The sequence below is a fragment of the Erpetoichthys calabaricus genome, chromosome 5 (genome assembly GCF_900747795.2).
Source record: "Erpetoichthys calabaricus chromosome 5, fErpCal1.3, whole genome shotgun sequence".
In the NCBI taxonomy this organism is placed as follows: Eukaryota; Metazoa; Chordata; class Cladistia; order Polypteriformes; family Polypteridae; genus Erpetoichthys; species Erpetoichthys calabaricus.
In genome coordinates, this window is record NC_041398.2 from 233,791,211 (window position 1) to 233,807,260 (window position 16,050).

Below are 16,050 nucleotides of genomic sequence, written 5' to 3' on the forward strand. Positions count from 1 at the left end.
GCGTCTTCAGTGACATTCCGGCTCCCGTAAGCTGATATACTTTCAGCAGGTTCTCCACAAGCTCAGTATAACTCTTTTCTCTGTGACTGTCAAGAAAATTCTGGACAACCCGCTCAAATGAGGGTGATGACTCAGTGGGCTTCAGTTTCCTATTGAACTCATTGTCAAGCATCAGTTCATGGATTTCAGGGCCAACAAAAACACCTTCCTTAATTTTGGCTTCACTTTTCTTGAGACCAAACTTATTTCTTAAATGCTGAAACGCATCGCCTTTACTGTCCAGTCACCCCAGTTGTCCAAGACCTGGAACATCATAACTAAAAACGGGACATGCTGGAGGAAAACGTTTTTCAGATTTGGAGTCAGCAAGTGAAATTTGTTAAAGTACAGGTGAAAGAATCCCAGTAGCAAAATGCTTGTTGACCAGTGTCATCACTGAGATGCTTCAACACCTTGTTTGGAGTCCACCTATGGTCAATTCACTTGATAGCACATGACTAGGAAAAGCACATACCTGTCTAGAGAAGGTTCGACAGAAAAACCAAGCCATGAGGTCGAGTTTAGACACAGGATTGTGTTGAGGTGCAAATCTGGGGAATTTTTGAAACTTGTTTAGCATGATGGGGAATTACAATGTTGTTGGTATTTTATATTTTATGATGAAAGTAGCTGTTCTATTAATTGATTGGATGAATTGATTTATGTGCGCCCCACGATTTCATTTAGTCACATATAACCATGAAAATTGTGGTTAAACAAAATTTTTTTTTTAAATATTTTATTTTGTACTTTTTAGTTTTTGAGTATTTTGCAAATGATTTTTCTTTAATCATTTTTCATGAATGGGAAGCTTCTTTTAAAATATTACATAATATATCTTCTTTGCAGAATTATTTGAATACTAAAAAGAATTATATTTTGGTCTCTATTTTTCTGCTCAGACTCTTATGGGATTAACGATCGGTTGCTACGAAAACAAAATATTGACGATAGAAGCTTACGGCAATACTTCCTCACCGTGATCACCAAGGCTACTCCTTCACAAGAGTAAACGAGTAAAGTCGGCGCGCATATTTACTGACTCCACACACTGGAAGAGGCAAGAGGGGGCAATCTGTTGCGTCTCTCACTTGTGTACTCTTATATCTCACTATATTCTCTCTCCATCATTGTTGTGTGTGTGCGTTAATTGGAATCGCATAACCATTCATTATGGCGAAATTTGTTATGTAATTGCATCATTTTTGACCGATTATTGTATTGTCATCGATACTGAACACGTATGCAAAATTTGAAGACATTCGCTTTGCCAGCATGTATGGGTGATTGAGGACCACTGAAGGATATTTCATTATCAAGTTAACTTATAATTCTCTGTCAATTAAGACCAAATGTATTGTAGTTTATGTGACAATGGAATAGGAAGAGCATATCGTGTTAGCCCTAGAAAAAATGTGAACAAATGTGGATAAATGTGTTGGTCCCCTTATGGCTCATTGAAAAAGTGCTGTCTACCTCCTGAAAAGTGTCGGATTGAGACCATCCACTGCTTTCTGAGTGACAGTGGGCTGAACGGAAAAAACCCCAGGAGGACTCCAATGCTGAACGAAAAACATACAGAATTCAGGCTGGAATTTGCTAACCTGCATGTTGATGAGCCACAATGCTTCTGGGAGAACATCCTTTGGACAAATGGGACAAAACTGGAGCTTTTTGCCAACTTGCATCAGTTCTGTGTCTACAAATGACAAAATGAAGCTTTCAAAGAACAGAACATGAGATCTACAGTGAAACAAGGAGGAGGCTCGCTTATGTTTTAGGGCTGTTTTCATGTGTCTTGCATGGGGGGCCTTGAGTCTGTGCAGAGAACAATGAAATCTCAAGACTATCAACACATCCAGGTGTGAAATGTACTGTGCAGTGTCAGAAAGCTCTGTCTCACACGGAAAAATATGCTTATGCAAAAAGTAGACACAAAAAGAAATAAATGGGAGTTGTTTTGCTTTTATTTACAAAAAAAAATGTGGTGAGCTAAATTTACATGACAAGAGTTCTTAAAGTGAGATAAATAATCTTATAGTCATATGAAAAAGTTTGGGAACCCCTCTCAGCCTGCGTAATAGCTGACTCTACTTTCAACAAAAAAGATAACAGTTGTATGTCTTTCATTTCCTAGGAACATCTGAGTACTGCAGTGTTTTCTGAACAAAAATTTTTAGTGACGCAGTATTTAGTTGAATGAAATTAAATCAAATGTGAAAAACTGGCTGTGCACAAACGTGGGTCCCCTTGTCATTTTGCTGATTTGAATGCCTGTCACTGCTCAATGCTGATTACTTGCAACACCAAACTCGTTGGATGAGCTCGTTAAGCCTTGAACTTCATAGACAGGTGTGTCCAATCATGAGATATAAAGGTATTTAAGGTGGTCAATTACAAATTGTGCTTCCCTTTTGACTCTCCTCTGAAGAGTGGCAGCATGGGATCATCAAAGCAACTCTCCAAAGATCTGAAAACAAAGATTGTTCAGTCTCCTGGTTTAGGGGAAGGCTACAAAAAGCCATCTCAGAGGTTTAAGCTGTCAGTTTCAACTGTAAGGAATGGAATCAGGAAATGGAAGGCCACAGGCACAGTTGCTGTTAAACCCAGCAGGTCTGGCAGGCCAAGAGAAATACAAGAGCGGCATATGCACAGGATTGTGAGAATGGTTACAGACAACCTACAGTTCACCTCCAAAGACCTGCAAGAACATCTTTCTGCAGATGGTGTATCTGTACATCGTTCTACACTTCAGAGCAATTTGCACAAAGAACATTTGTATGGCAGGGTGATGAGAAAGAAGCCCTTTCTGCACTCACACCACAAACAGTGTCGCTTGTATGCAAATGCTCATTTAGACAAGCCACATTCATTCTGGAACAAAGTGTTTTGGACTGATGAGACAAAAATTGAGTTGTTTGGTCATAACAAAAAGCGCTTTGCATGGCGGAAGAAGAACACCGCATTCCAAGAAAAACACCTGCTACCTACTGTCAAATTTGGTGGAGGTTCCATCATGCTGTGGGGCTGTGTGGCTAGTTCAGGGACTGGGGCCCCTGTTAAAGTCGAGGGTCAACCCAATATCAACAAATTCTTCAGGATAATGTTCAAGCATCAGTCACAAAGTTGAAGTTATGCAGGGGTTGGATATTCCAACAAGACACTGACCCAAAACACAGTTCGAAATCTACAAAGGCATTCATGCAGAGGTTGAAGTACAATGTTCTGGAATGGCCATCACAGTCCCCTGACTTGAATATCATTGAAGGTCTATGGGATGATTTGAAGCAGGCTGTCCATGCTCGGCAGCCATCAAATTGAACTGAACCGGAGAGATTTTGTATGAAGAATGGTCAAAAATACCTCCATCCAGAATCCAGACACTCATCAAAGGCTATAGGAGGACAACGTCTAGAGGCTGTTAGATTTGCAAAAGGAGGCTCATGTAAGTTTTGATGTAATATCTCTGTTGGGATGCCCAGATTTATGCACCTGTCTAATTTTGTTATGATGCATATTGCATATTTTCTGTTAATCCAAAAAACTTAATGTCACTGCTGAAATACTACTGTTTCCATAAGGCATGCCATATATTGGAAGTTCAGCCAATGAGAAACAAAAATTCAAAGAATTAAGAGGGGTTCCCAAACTTTTTCATATGACTGTAATTATAAAGTTTTTGATAAGTCAATGATTCTTACAATAAGGAAAACAAGATTTTTTGTCATTATATAAATACGTTTCACTTACTTAGATTTCATTTTTTGCAGTGCAGTCACAGGCCATGGATCTTCCAACAGGATAAGGAGCCAAAACACACAGCCAACAGCTACCAAGAACGGCTCATGGGTCACGTCACTTGCAGAAGTTCTCACAATGATTCTGCACTTATGATGAGTATTGATAAAGGAGATGAGACTGAGCAGAGGAGTCAGGTGGAGAGGTTTGTTTTCTGGTGAAAAGAGAATTGTCTGAAACTTAACATCAGCAAAACCAAGTGTGCCGGCCGGGACGCCTCTTTGTCACTGGATCCAGGGGAGCAGCCATGGGAGCCATGCTACGTCCCTCGGAACCTTTGTTGGCAGCCCCACTGGAACACCGGAGTTCATCCTGGTTGGGCTCCGTGGCTTCCGCCAGGGGGAGCTGCATAGAGCTGCACAGCTTAATGAGCCCATCTGGGCGGGAGTGCAGCAGGAAGTAGGTCAACGAGCACCTGCAGCACTTCCGGGTGGGCTATAAGAGGAGCCTGCAGCCACTGCTCAGGGCGCCAGAGTCGGGAGGAGGAGGACAAAGCTGCCCTGGGAGGAGTGGAAGAACAGAAGAGTGTGTTTTGGGTGTTTTTCTTTAGTGGTGTTTTTGGGGAATGTGTAGGGCCAGTGGGGCATGGGGAAGACGTGTCCCACGGCTGAAGAAAATTAATTCTTTTGTATATTTTACCCGTGCCTCTGGTGTCAGTCTGTGTTGGGTTGGAACCAATAAAGCGCCTTATATCACACAAGGAACTGCTTATTGACTTTCACTGCACCAAAGATCGTCTGTGTGGAGTACAGGTGGTCCATGCCTACAAGTATTTAGGGGTCCAGATTAATAACAGGTTGGACTGGTTTTGCAACACAGATGAACTACAGAGGAAATGACAGATCAGGCTCTTTTTCCTTAGGAGACTGTGTTTCTTAAATGTGGGAAGTGACGTCCTTGACATTTTGTGTAGCTCTGTGAAGGCCAGTGCAATTTTCTAAACTGTGGTTGGTAACATCACTTCAAGAGAGGCCCACTGAATCAACTAGCTAATTATAAATGCCATAAATAAATATATAACTAAGGGGTGGAAATTATTATCCACTTATCATTGTACATACTGAAAAAAACATTATAGCAGTACTATGAGTTTTTAAAATTTAAAATGTAGATGACCCAAGGATAAAACCTATCTGCAGATCTTTTTGATCTACTTTTAATGCTTTTTGGCCACCTGCCGGAGAACAGTAGCATAAACAATGAGTGGCCACAATGGGAAGGGTCTTTAATGATTTTCCTGGCACTGCGGAGGCATTGGGTACTGGAGATATCTTCCAGAGAGGGTAGAAGGAGAGAATTAAAACAAAGCTGAGTGCCATTATGAACAATGCTACACATCCTCTCCCTGACCCACTAGCACTGAGGACTTTCAGCCAATGATATCCAGCAGAAGTGTGTCAAGAAACACGAGTGGGGGGTTCCTATATACCAACAGCAATACGTCTCCATAATGCCTCACCGGGACTGTGACAGTCAGAACATTTCTGCCCTTTGAATTTTCTTGCTTTACCATTAAAGATGCTAAGATTTGCATTGGGTGTGACGAGGATTGACAGGATTAGAAATGAGGACATCAGAGGGTCAACTCAGGTGGGATGGTTTGGGGACAAAGTCAGAGAGGCGAGATTGCGTTGGTTTGGACATGTGAAGAAGAGAGATGCTGGGTATATTGGGAGAAGGATGCTAAGGATAGAGCTGCTAGGGAAGAGGAAAAGAGGAAGGCCTAAGCGAAGATTTATGGATGTGGTGAGAGAGGACATGAAGGTGATGGTGTCACAGAGCAAGATGGCGAGGACAGAAAGATATGGAAGAAGATGATCCGCTGTGGCAACCCCTAACGGGAGCAGCCGAAAGAAGAAGTGTGTTCAGACCAAAGTGTGCGAGCATTTATTTATTTTTATTTGTTTGTTTGTTTATCTATTTATGGATTTATTTATTTAAATAGGGCGGCACAGTGGCACTGTTGCCTCGTAATAAGGAGACCCAGGTTCGCTTCCCAGGTCCTCCCTGCGTGGAGTTTGCATGTTCTCCCCGTGTCTGCCTGGGTTTCCTCCGGGCACTCCGGTTTCCTCCCACAGTCCAAAGACATGCAGGTTAGGTGCATTGGCGATCCTAAATTGGCCCTAGTGTGTGCTTGGTGTGTGGGTGTGTGTGTCCTGCGGTGGGCTCGCACCCTGCCCGGGGTTTGTTTCCTGCCTTGTGCCCTGTGTTGGCTGGGATTGGCTCCAGCAGACCCCCGTGGCCCTGTGTTTGGATTCAGCGGGTTGGAAAATGGATAGATGGATGGATGGATGGATGGATTTATTTAAATAGCTTCTGTAAAAAGGCAGATTTCCTCCAGGGGGCAAATAAATAGCTAGGTAATTTGCCTTTTTACAGAGGCTATTTAAATAAATAAATCCATAAATAGGTAAACAAACAAAAATAAATAAATAAATGGAACATGAGTTCATTCCATATTAAAATACACAGAGAGATACATGGTGCTTTCATCCAAAGGTCAGGGGTTAACTAAAGGTCCACATTCTAGAATGATTTCATCCTTCTTAGAACAGTTAGACAACATGAAATGTGGTTGAGTGAGGTACAACTCGAGTCCCAAAGTAAATGTTGGGTGCCAACTGGGTCACCCCGTTTAATAATGGTGCCAGTAACAACAGAAACAGCATGCGGTGGCACAAAAAACAAACCAAAACACAAGGCCGCAGTGCCTCTCTTGAGTGGTCAGGTCCAGGGTAGAGCTCTGTCCTGTGTCACGTCTATGACCAAATGAAACGCCACCTTCCGGGAGCGCCTTGAGTTTATAGTCCTCCGACCAGAAGGGGCAGAGTCACTTGCCCTCGATGTGGCTGAGGGTAGAGAAAGAGATGACAACCGTTAGCCCTCTCATCGCTGGGTGGTATCGCTTACCTCAGATAAGCTTGGAAGGTAACTGTGACTGGCAATATAACTGAAAAGCTTAATAGACTTAAAAAAATGTTACCTTTGTGTTTTCTGCTACAGTGCATGGATGGAAGGCTGGAATGCATACTTTTTATCCAACATTTTATAGATTCTTTAAATTCTCTGTAAAATAATAGGTTACAAAAATAGCTATTGTAACAATGTGAGCATCATCTGGTTATACTTGCTATATACTGTAAAATTGCATGAAGTGGGAGTCACATTTAATGGAAACAGCTCATAATGAGAAAAAAAATGATAGTCCACTATGAAATGATCACCATCAAACTGTAAATTACAGCCTAATCAATCTATTCTTTTAATGACAAATTTCTGCAATTATGTTACAAAAATATATATTTTTCATGATGCACAAATAAAAAGTAACTTGCCTCAACTACAATAATCACACTAATTGTAAGCCTTTTCAGTTATGATGAATCACGGCTGAAGCTTACATTTCCACAAAAGAGTTTGAAAGGACTTTACATTGATGCATCACTGGTGTCATTTAGATTTAGGAGATTGTCTTACTGTTTCCTTAATGCTTTTACAAGCATCCCCAATTACTCAGTGATTGATGGAAATCTCAATGATGAAACAATGATAAATGGTTAATGCTTATTTTATACTGAAGATTATGGTATAGTGTCATTGTTACTTGAAATTTTTCAAGTATTGTTTTGAACAATGTGATAAATGAAAGCTGAACGTCTGAGAACAAACTACTTACATTCACTTGTTATGAAAATTCTTGGGAGCCGACATATCTACTGTACAATAAAACACTAAAGTCGGTGTGTCCATTACCTTTGTGCAATCTGATTGGTCAGTTTGGCTTTGGTGTGATTGGCTCATAGCTTCATTTTAGTGTAACCCTGATTTTCTGTATATGCATTTAATTATCGTTTTTTTTAATGGCTCTGCATTCCATACCAGCCCCTACTTTCTCTGCTGTTCTTTTTCCAGATATCTGTGTTGTCGATCTGCGCCCCCACCACCTGATCAGGGTGCCATGCAGTCCCTTCATTGATGGATAGAAGGCCAGAAGTCCAAATGACCCTCATCATCATCTAATTCTTCCACGTGAAGCCTATAAACCATGAGGACTGATTGAGTTAATTTATGTTAGGTAGAATACCCAGAGGGGGCTGGGTGGTCTTGTGGCCCTGGAACCCCTGCAGATTTTGTTTTTTTGTTTTTCTCCAGTCGTGTGGTGTTTTCGGACCTTACTTTATTATTTGTTACTCAGCACTGCCCAATCATACTTTTCTATTTTTCTTTCTTCATCTTGTAAAGCACATTTAGCTACATCATTTGTATGAAAATGTGCTATAGAAATAAATGTTGTTGTTGTTGTTGTTTGGCTTTGGTGATACGATAAAAGAGGAAGTGCAAGTGTGAGACACACAAGAAAGAGAAACATCATGGGAGGCACGCAGAGAGTCACCTTCAAAGACAGCAAGTACAGTTATATGAAAAAGTTTGGGAGGCCCTCTTAATTCTTTGGATTTGTGTTTATCATTGGCTGAGCTTCCTTTTAATATATGACATGCCTTATGGAAACAGTTGTATTTCAGCAGTGACATTAAGTTTATTGGATTAACAGAAAATATGCAATATGCATCATAACAAAATTAGACAGGTGCATAAATGTGGGCACCCCAACAGAGATATGACATCAATACTTAGTTGAGCCTCCTTTTGCAAATCTAACAGCCTCTAGACACCTCCTATAGCCTTTGATGAGTGTCTGGATTCTGGATGGAGGTATTTTTGATTATTCTTTCATACAAAATCTCTCCAGTTCAGTTAAATGTGATGACTGCCGAGCATGGACAGCCTGCTTCAAATCATCCCATAGATTTTCGATGATATTCAAGTCAGGGGACTGTGACGGCCATTCCAGAACATTGTACTTCTCCCTCTGCATGAATGCCTTTGTAGATTTCGAACTGTGTTTTGGGTCATTGTCTTGTTGGAATATCCAACCCCTGAGTAACTTCAACTTTGTGACTGATGCTTGAACATTATCCTGAAGAATTTGTTGATATTGGGTTGAATTCATCCGACCCTCGACTTTAACAAGGGCCCCAGTCCCTGAACTAGCCACACAGCCCCACAGCATGATGGAACCTCCACCAAATTTGAAAGGGAGGTAGCAGGTGTTTTTCTTGGAATGTGATGTTCTTCTTCTGCCATGCAAAGCGCTTTTTGTTCTGACCAAATAACTCAATTTTTGTCTCATCAATCCAAAGCACTTTGATCCAAAATGACTCTGGCTTGACTAAATGAGCATTTGCATCCAACAAGCGACTCTGTTTGTGGCGTGAGTGCAGAAAGGGCTTCTTTCTCATCACCCTGCCATACAAATGTTCTTTGTGCAAATTGTGCTGAAGTGTAGAGCGATGTACAGATACACCATCTGCACCAAGATATTCTTGCAGGTCTTTGGAGGTGATCTGTGGGTTGTCTGTAACCATTCTCACAATCCTGCTCATATGCCAGTCCTGTATTTTTCTTGGCCTGCCAGACCAGCTGGGTTTAACAGCAACTGTGCCTGTGGCCTTCCATTTCCTGATTCCATTCCTTACAGTTGAAACTGACAGTTTAAACCTCTGAGATAGCTTTTTGTAGCCTTCCCCTAAACCAGGAGACTCAACAATCTTTGTTTTCAGATCTTTTGAGAGTTGCTTTGAGGATCCCATGCTGTCACTCTTCAGAGGAGAGTCAAAGGGAAGCACAACTTGCAATTGACCACCTTAAATACCTTTATATCTCATGATTGGACACACCTGTCTATGTAGTTCAAGGCTTAACGAGCTCATCCAACCAATTTGGTGTTGCCAGTAATCAGCATTGAGCAGTGACAGGCATTCAAATCAGCACAATTACAAGGGGACCCACATTTGTGCACAGCCAGTTTTTCACATTTGATTTAATTTCATACAATACTACGTCACTAAAAATCTTTGTTTAGAAAACACCCCAGTACTCAGAAAGACATACCACTGTTATCTTTTTTGTTGAAAGTAGAGTAAATTATTATGCAGGCTGAGAGGGGTTCCCAAACTTTTTCATATGACTGTATAAAAGTGGACGGGATGTGAGAAAGCCAAAATTATGACAGACTCTGAGAAGCAGGCTTTACGGGAACACTCTGGAGAGCGGAATGTATTACGTTCAAACTTTAATGCTTGCCTAGAGAGTAGTTAAAGGATCTGCATATCCAAATATTATATATTTGGAGACATCTGTGAGGTCCTATGGTCCTTCTTGACCACTTTGTACACAATGTACTCAATGTTCTTTGCATGTCTGGTAATGCCACCTCAGTGTGGTATCAAAGCTCAGTCCAGACTATTTTCAAGTGTAGCTCCTGGCTGACGGAACGAGCTGCCCACCTCCATTCAAAAACTCTGATTCCCTCAACATGTTCAAGAAACGTTTCAAGACTCTTGTTTGGTGAATTTATCTAAATGATATTAGACTTTATATTTTGTAAGTCTGGGAATTGTAAATCACTTGCGTTTTGTTCTGAGCTCTTCACTTGTGATGATCAATTTTGTGCACTTGTCATGTAAACACTTGACCCCAAACAGTGCCTCAGACCAGGGGTTGCCGAGTCTGGTCATGTATGTTTTCATTCTAACCGCTTTTTATTGGGTGCCCTGTTTTTTGCTGTTAACTTCTTGTGAATTCATTTCAGATTTGTTCCCCTAAATTTCTTCATCGTTCCTCTGAATTGCTTCATTTGTTTCCTTAAATGGCACCCAAACAGAAGTGAAATGTGAAGTGAGTGAGCCAACAGAAGACCAGCCAAGTCAGGGCTTCAAACTCCAACCAATTTCACTCCAACCAGCTGCTTAATAAGGTGCCAGTTCCTTTCATTAATTAAACCCGTTCTTTAATTTCGTGGTTTGTTGCTGCTCTCGTGGTGCAATAGCACACATTTCCAAAATTGTTGATTTTCTCTTTCTAAGAGGACAGATAAAATGTTTTGGTGACCTGAGAGATCAACCTTACTGAGACCTTCATCTTTCTTAATTTTCAGATATTGTATGATGGACACCAGTTGCTTTGGCTCATTATTGTCAGTCAGTCATTGTCCAACCCGCTACATCCTAACACAGGGTCACGGGGGTCTGCTGGAGCCAATCTCAGCCACCACAGGGAGCAAGGCAGGAAACAATACCGGGCAGGGCGCCAGCCCATGGCAGGACACACACACACACACACACACTAGGGACAACTTAGAATCGCCAATGCACCTAACCTGCATGTCTTTGGACTGTGAGAGGAAACCCACACAGACACGGGGAGAACATGCAAACTCTACGCAGGGAGGACCTGGGAAGCGAACCTTACTGCGAGGCAGCAGCGCTACCCACTGTGCCACCGGGCCGTGCTCATAATTATTTGGTTGCTAATTAAGGAAAAAGAAACAATTAAGGGGTCTGAGTTTTTAAGAGCAAATCAATTAAAATTAGTTCAAAAGAAGTTAATTAGCTGCAAAAGGTCACTCAGTAAGAAAAGGGTTAGAATGTAAACCTGCACCCACGGTGGTCATCCAGGACTGGAGTTTGTGACCCCCTGCCCCAGACTGATGTTCACTTGATTATGTGGGCCCCTTTTGTAAGTCACTTTGGATAAAAGCATCTGCTAAACAAGTAAATATATTAAAGCACATGTAAACACACTCATTGTCTTTTGTCTAATCTAGAGAACCAAAACAGCAGAAACGTTGAATTTGTAACAAAAATCTCCAATCAGTTTAAGAATTAAAAAAGTGAGTTGAAGTGAAGGTGATGGCTGTAAAGAGGCTAAAGTAAATGTTTAAAATGGATTGCTTGACATTTGCTTTATAAAAATAGTGTTTAAAAAAGCACATTTTCTTTGTGAGCCTTGCATTTATTACCTTCTTTCAATTTTTGGCTCAACTATTTTTTCTGAATACATAGAAATTTTATTTCCTGTGAGTATTTCTGTCACTCATCTTATCTGTTTATTAGAGGCACCATGTTGCTGTCAGCTTTCATTACTCCTAACACAAAGCTTTTGGTATTGTGTCAAGACAAACTGTAATTTTGGTGTTATATGACCAAAATAGATAGCTATGCTGAAAAAAACCCAAAAAAAAACAAAGAGCTGTCACTCAGACAGAGGTTCCATATGACATTATTTATAACTGCAAAGTTGAAAAATCTTAATTTAAGAATAAACACACTGTTGAAAATGAAAGCAGTCCAACAGAACATACATAATATAACAATAAGATAACCTTCTTTAAGGAATAGCCATCCATTCATCCATTATCCAACCCGCTATATCCCAACAACAGGGTCACGGGGGTCTGCTGGAGCCAATCCCAGCCAACACAGGGAGCAAGGCAGCAAACAAGCCAGCCCACCGCAGGGCACACCCATCCACACATGTCCCAAGCACATACTAAGAACAATGTAGGATCGCCAATACACCTAACCTGCATGTCTTTGGACTGTGGGAGGAAACCGGAGTACCCAGAGGAAACCCACACAGATATGGGGAGAACATGCAAACTCCACACAGGGAGGACCCGGGAAGCGAACCCAGGCCTCCTAACTGCAAGGTGGCAGCGCTACCCACTGTGCCACCATGCCACCCTCTTTAAGGAATATTCCACCCAAAAATGATATTTTTATATGTTACTTACTCCAGTTTCTGTTTTCATGAAGAATGGAGATACAAATGTTTCTGATACAACATGAGGTCATGTGTGTGCATCAGTGGATCACCTTTTAAGTTCCTCTGAGGTGCCCAAAACTCCTCCGAGATGAGAGGGGGCGCGGTCACTAACATCTTGTCACCTTTTGTGGTGAGATGACACCCAATAAGGGAAGATGAGGTAGAGAAGCTCTGCCCCTTCAATGCTCAGACAATATAAAAAGCAAACATTCCCGAAAGGTTGGTGATGCTTTTTGGTGTTGCCCAAGCGGAGCTCCCCAAAACCTGACCCAACCTTTAGAGAGCCATTTCCAAGCCAATTTTCAAGCGAATTGCCATTATGTCAGTTGTTATACACTAGTGCAGGGGTGGCAAACTCCAGTCCTGGAGATCCGCAGTGGCTGCAGGTTTTCATTCTAACCATCCTCTTCATTAGTTTTTGCTGCTAATTAACTTCTTTTGCCTTCATTTTATTTCACTTGACTCAGGCCCCTTAGTTGTTTCTGTTATCTTAACTAGCAGCCAAACAATAATGAGACACAAAACAAGGTGCCGCATGACCAGCTCACTCGTGGCCATCACACAATATCTGAAAATAAAGAAAGGTGAAGGTCTCAGTAAGGTTGATCTCTCAGGTCACCAAAACATTTTGACGATGTTCTCAGAAAAAACAGAAATTCAACAGTTATGGAAATGTCTGCTGTGGCAGAATGAGAGCAGCAACAAGCCATAGAATTAAATAACGGGCTTAATTAACAGCAAGAATTAGCTTCTCAGTAAGAAACTGGTTGGAGTGAAATTAGTTGGAGTTTAAAGCCCCAATTTAGCTGGTCAACTGTTGACTTGTTTCACATTTGATTTCTGTTTGGCTGTCATTTAATGAAGAAAATAATTAATTCAGAGCACTGAATACTTAAAAACAGGACTATTAAAATGAAGGGAAAAAGAAGTTAATCAGCAGTGAAAACTGGTCACTGATTAGGAAAAGGGTCTGAATGAAAACCTGCAGCCACTGCGGCCCACCAGGACCCTGCCCTAGTGTGTCTATTTCTTTTGTTTCTGAAACTATTTTGTTTTGTGCATTAAATAGGGTATCTCCAACTTTTCTTCTGGACTCTGCCAAATCTGTCTCATAGACCACAAAGTCAGTGTTCACCAACATTGGACAACAGCAAGCGATATGAGAATGTCCATGAAAAAAAATCTCACATTATTCATGTTGCATAATCTACATGTGAAGTCATCCAATCTGATGAAATATAAATTGACACGCATGCCCGTCTGAGCATCACCTTCTAGGCTCATCTGAGGTACGCCATACTCCTCTGGAATCATTAGAACATTAGAAAAATCCAGTCCTATCCACTTAATTCTTCTAAAAAAAGTAGAGATTTAAAAGTTCCTAAAGTCATAACAGTCTACCCCGCTACTTGGTATGGTTCTCTGTATAAGGAAAACTTCCTAATGTTTGTGCAAAATTTCCTCTTAACAAGTTTCCAACTGTGTCCCCATGTTCTTGATGAACTCATTTTAAAATCACTGTCTTGGACCACTGTACTAATTTTCTTCATATTTTTAAACACTTTTATCATGTCACCTCCTAATCTCCTTTTGCTTAAACTGTAAAGGCTCAGCTCTTTTAATCTTTCCTCATAACTCATCATTTTTAACAGGTTTGACCACCCTAACCCACTCTCACCTCAGAGTACTGCACCCTCTACCCATCCTTCTGCGATTACCAGCATAGGACAGAGTTTCCCCCAACCCACAAATTACAGCAGCGCAGGTGAGCAGAGAGCTGAGGAGACTCTGTGCCAACAAAGCAGCGGGTCCAGATGGAGTATCACCACGACTGCTGAAGGCCTGTGCATTTGAGCTAGGGAGTCCTCTACAGTGCATCTTCAACCTGACCCTGGAACAGGGGAGAGTCCTGAGGCTTTGGAAAACATCTTGTATCACCCCAGTCCCAAAGGTATCACGTCCTAGTGAGCTGAACGACTTCCAGCCTGTCGCTCTGACGTCACATGTGATGAAGACCATGGAGTGGCTGCTGCTTCACCACCTGAGGCCACAGGTCTGCCATGCCCTCGACCCTCTGCAGTTCGCATACCAGGAGAAGGTGGGAGCGGAGGATGCCATCATCTATATGCTACACCGATCCCTCTCCCACTTGGACAGAGGCACTGGTGCTGTAAGAATTATGTTTCTGGACTTCTCTAGCGCCTTCAACACCATCCAACCTCTGCTCCTTAGGAACAAGCTGACAGAGATGGGAGTAGATTCATACCTAGTGGCATGGATCGTGGACTGTCTTACATACAGACCTCAGTATGTGCGTCTCGGGAACTGCAGGTCTGACATTGTGGTCAGCAGCACAGGAGCGCCGCAGGGGACTGTACTTTCTCCGGTCCTGTTCAGCCTATATACGTGCAAAAGTTCGCTGATGACACTGCTATCGTGGGCTGCATCAGGAGTGGGCAGGAGGAGGAGTATAGGAACTTAATCAAGGACTTTGTTAAATGGTGCGACTCAAACTACCTACACCTGAACACCAGCAAAACCAAGGAGCTGGTGGTGGATTTTAGGAGGCCCAGACCCCTCATGGACCCCGTGATCATCAGAGGTGACTGTGTGCAGATGGTGCAGACCTATAAAATACCTGGGAGTGCAGCTGGATGATAAATTGGACTGGACTGCCAATACTGATGCTCTATGTAAGAGAGGACAGAGCCAACTATACTTCCTTAGAAGGCTGGCGTCCTTCAACATCTGCAATAAGATGCTGCAGATGTTCTATCAGACGGTTGTGGCGAGCGCCCTCTTCTACGCGGTGGTGTGCTGGGGAAGCAGCATAAAGAAGAGAGACGCCTCACGCCTGGACAAACTGGTGAGGAAGGCAGGCTCTATTGTAGGCACGGAGCTGGACAGTTTGAAATCTGTGGCAGAGTGACGGGTGCTGAGCAGACTCCTGTCAATCATGGAGAATCCACTGCATCCACTAAACAGTATCATCTCCAGACAGAGGAGCAGCTTCAGTGACAGACTGAGGAGATCGTTCCTCCGCCACACTATGCGACTCTTCAATTCCACCCGGGGGGGTAAACGTTAACATTATATAAAGTTACTGTCTGTCTGTATACCTGCATTGTTATCGGCATTGTTATCACTCTTTAATTTAATATTGTTCTTTATCAGTATGCTGCTGCTGGAGTATGTGAATTACCCCTTGGGATTAATAAAGTATCTATCTATCTATCTATCTATCTATCTATCTATCTATCTATCTATCTATCTATCTATCTATCTATCTATCTATCTATCTATCTATCTATCTATCTATCTATCTATCTATCTATCTATCTATCTATCATCCCCTGTAGCCCTGGAATCAGCCGAGTCGCTCTTCTCTGGACCTTTTTTAGTGCTACTATGTCCTTTTTGTAGCCTGGAGACCAAACACACAGTACTCCAGATGAGGCCTCACCAGTGTGTTATAAAGCTTCAGCAGAACCTCCTTGGACTTCCTTGCACTATATAACCTAACACTCAGAGGGGTTGCTGTCACTA